The sequence below is a fragment of the Echinops telfairi genome, unplaced genomic scaffold (assembly GCF_000313985.2).
Source record: "Echinops telfairi isolate 266 unplaced genomic scaffold, ASM31398v2 ScPeMD7_7420;HRSCAF=8458, whole genome shotgun sequence".
NCBI classification, from domain to species: domain Eukaryota; kingdom Metazoa; phylum Chordata; class Mammalia; order Afrosoricida; family Tenrecidae; genus Echinops; species Echinops telfairi.
The window spans coordinates 53,980,292-53,984,022 of NW_022111320.1; the positions used below are offsets into that span (position 1 = coordinate 53,980,292).

The 3,731-nt window shown below is 50.3% G+C and overlaps 1 long non-coding RNA gene across 1 annotated transcript; it reads right to left on the reverse strand.

Moving 5' to 3' along the window:
* Nucleotides 1-1,232: 1,232 nt before the first annotated feature.
* On the reverse strand, nt 1,233-2,431 carry LOC123522525. Its single transcript, XR_006680784.1, has 2 exons — nt 2,035-2,431; nt 1,233-1,945 (listed from the first exon to the last, which is right to left on the reverse strand). It is a non-coding gene; the product is annotated as an uncharacterized LOC123522525 (long non-coding RNA).
* Between the last annotated feature and the right edge of the window lie 1,300 nt (nt 2,432-3,731).

Genomic DNA, 3,731 nt, shown 5'->3' on the forward strand with positions numbered 1-3,731 from the left:
ACCTCTGCCTCTGCCGTTGTACATACTGCTCGTCTACCTGGAACCAGGTGCCCATCTCCTTGATACACCTGTTCTGGGTGGTACCTGACGGCCTAGCTTCTTAGCACGAGGGCCTGCGGATGGATAGTCTCACAGAAACCTCACTCCACATGTCTTTATGGATAAGTCTCTGCACAGTAACTTCCTATACAATTGCCTTCAGGATCTGTTTGCCTGTCTTCTTTCATTAGACTCTCTGGAAGGAATCTCTGCCGTATTCTTACCCTCTTAGGGCTAAGTGCCCTGCCACCTTTATGGGACTTTTGTAGATTTTCTCTGACAATTTCATCACATCGAAGGGCCTTCACATTGCTGTGAAGATTAAACATGGTATTTCATGCCCCTCGTGAACCTGACACTTGGCGGCGTGGGGCCGGGCTTAAGAGGCAGGGCCTGCACTATGCTTGGAGAGACAGGGCTGACAGCAGAGGAGACACAAAAGGCAGCCAGTCCACTGGGACTCCGGAAGGGGCTGCGCTCTTGCAGGTGGCTGGAGCAAGCAGAGGCGGCTTCTGGGAGGAGGCAGAGATCTGGCCAGGGCCTTGCTAAATTGGGAGGATTTAGTTAGAGGTTAGCAAGGCAGAGATTTCTGGTCAGTGAATAAACACGAGCCGAGGCAGACTGTCAGAAATGAGCACAGCATGTCCATGGCCTGCAGAGACTGCTGGCCACAGTGAAGGCGAATGGGGCGAGGTGATAAGGCTGGAAGCTAGTCAGAGGAGTCTAGATTGGATGTGAGAGGAACGGGAACTCATGTCTTTGGGTGGGGGGTGACTTGGTGCTTTGGAAGGATAAGGTGGGTTATTGGTGAGAGGAGGAAGGTAGGTGGGTGCCTATTCACGATCGGGGGATGAGGTGGTCAAGCTCTGCATTGGACTGTCAGCAAGGCTTTCTGTAATGAAATACATGTCTGTAGGACAACCGTGTCAAAAATTAGATCTCAGTGCCTTCAAATGACAGTGTCTTACATGTAAGGGCCCGGGGATTAAGCCCACACAAGAATGTGGTAGTGAAATACTTGAGTCTTCTCAGACGTGGCTGATTTAGAGCGGAAGCAGGCTTGTCTTTTCGCCTGGTTATTGTCACAGACACTGTGAGCATGGACTGCCGTCTCAGGTTGCTATGAGACAGACTGCTATGATGGAGCCTGTGTGACACTGGGTTGTCTAGAGAAACAGATCCAGAGACACTCATATCTGCGTAAGAACTTTATATCGACAAGTTAGTTACATATCCAGAAAACATCCCAGCCCAGTCCAACTCAAGTCTGTACATCTGATGCCAGTCCCTGTGTCCCTCTTCAGACTCATGCAGTCACAAGCCATGATGCAGAATGCAAGAACATCACAGGCTGGCGGGTACAAAATCCCGTGGATCCAGGGGTGGTCACAAGGCTCTAGCAGCAATGAAGGCCCATCAGCAGGAGGGTGAAGGCAGAGAGAAAGGGAGGTTCCCAGGGCCTCCTTATGAGAAGGACACGCCACAAGGAGATACCATCTGGCTGTGACCTGAAGGACAGGTTGAATGCCACGCCTCCACTTGTATGTATCTTCAAGTTGACATGAAGTTATGTAGCTACCACAGGATCCAACCACCACAAACGGTCAGAACCACTGAGTAAGCTGTGTGTCGTTGGCGTCAAGCTACTTAACACCTCAGTGTCTTGGTTTTATCGTCTAGAAAATGAAGGCATCAACAGTATCTGCGATATAGACCTGCTGTGAGAATTTAATGAGTTCAGAATGTAAACTGCCTACACATCAGAAACCCTTGAAAAGATTAGTTTTTAAATTTATTCAGCAATGTCTAAATTACCCAGTGGACCAAAGCTTACAGAGTCATGGTGCTGATTCAGGGTCCTCAAAGTGCTCGCTGGAGACGTCGCAGGATGGGCCTCATTCAGAAACTGGGATAGAAAAACTCCAATTCAGTACTCATCAGATCTAAAAGGTAAAACCTGGAGATCCGAGTCATAATGTCCATCACGCCACTTACCAGTTTCAAACCTTCCCTGCCTCCCACTGCACAGAGGATGGAGCGGGTCCCCTCAGCAAGCACCGAGTCTCCTTGAGCAGCCCTCCTCCTTCCCACCGGGAGGGAGCGCCGGCAGCCCAGCACTGGGCACTGAGCTGAGAGTCCAGTGGACCGAACCCACCAGCTGCTCTGGAAGAAAAGATGCAGCAGTCAACGTCTGTAAAGTTGTAGAGCCTGAGAACCCCCGGGGGCAGTTCTACCCTGCCCGAGAGGCTGCTGTGAGTGGAACTGACTGCACAGCCCAACCACACTGTTGTTCTGCTGCTAGTTGCCGGCAAGCTGGGGCAGGCTCACAGCGAGCTGATGTACAACAGAGCGAAGCACTGCCCGGTTGGTTGCGCGCCGTCCTCACAATTACTCTTATGTGTGAACCCATGGGTGTAGCCACTGTGTCCACCCAGCTCGTCGAAGGTCTTCCTCTCTTTCACTGTCCTTCCACTTTACCCAGCGTGATGTCCTTCTCCGGGGACTGGTCTCTCCTGACCACATGTTCCAAGTGTTGTGAGGTGAGGTCTCACCACCCTTGGGTCTAGGGCGCACTCTGGCAGTACTTCTTCCAAGGCAGATCTGTGTGCTCTCTTGGCAGTCCACGGTGCTTTCAATACTCGTTGCCAGCACCATAGTTCACATGCATCGATTCTGCTTGTCTTCCTAACTCGGTGTCCAATTTTCACACGCAAGTAGCAACCTTGCTTCCCAACGCTTTACAGAGGTCTGTGCAACAGATGTACCCAATGCAGGGTGCTGTTTGCCCTCTTGACCGCTGCTTCCATGAGCACTGATTGAGGATCCAAGCACGACCAAATCGTTGACAACTTCAGTCTTTTCTCTGTTTATCATGTGCCTACTTGAGGATTCTGGCTTACTTTATATTGAGTGGTAATCCCCGTTGAAGTTGTAGTCCTTGATCGTCATCAACAAGTGCTTCACTTCCTCCTCACTTTCAGCAAAGCAAGGTTGTGTCTTCTGCATACTGCAGGTTGTTAGTAAGCCTTACTCTGCCTCTTCTCTCCAAAAGCTAAAGGGGGCGGGGGGAAAGAAAACACAAATAACTGGTTGATGTATTCTTCCAGCTGGATACTCTTCTCAGGAAGACTGTCTGGCTCCCATTCACACCCCCATCCCCAAACAGTTGTGGGTCTCCCCACTTGTCCTCCAACAATGGAGGATGCCCTATGTGTATACTTTAGCTACAGGACACCACCTCATAAACAGTCTCATGCTTTAATTCAAACTAAGCTTTTTTTCTTTTGCTTTAAAATCTCTTCTCGAACGTTCTAAAATGCTGCAGGAACATGTAGATCAGGACAAAGGCAAATAAATAGAAGTCAGGGAGCAGACGCCCTTCGGTGACAGACAAGCACGAATTGAAATGAAGGGATCAGCCATCCACTAGACACAGCATCTTTCCTCTGAGGACAGCCATTTGCACCTCTGCCCCTTCCCAATATGAAACACAAGAAGGTGGCATAAAATAAACCACTCCCCACAGCTCCTGGAGGGAAGCCCAGAGTTTCTCCAGCACCACCCAGTTTTCTGAATAAGGCAAGAGGTTTTGAAAGATGCTGGTTTCTACTGGTACCTACCTGCCTCCAAGCACTGGGCAAGGGAGCTCTTCACCGGGTCCCCGCAAACAGCCTATGGGCCTTCGAGCCCAT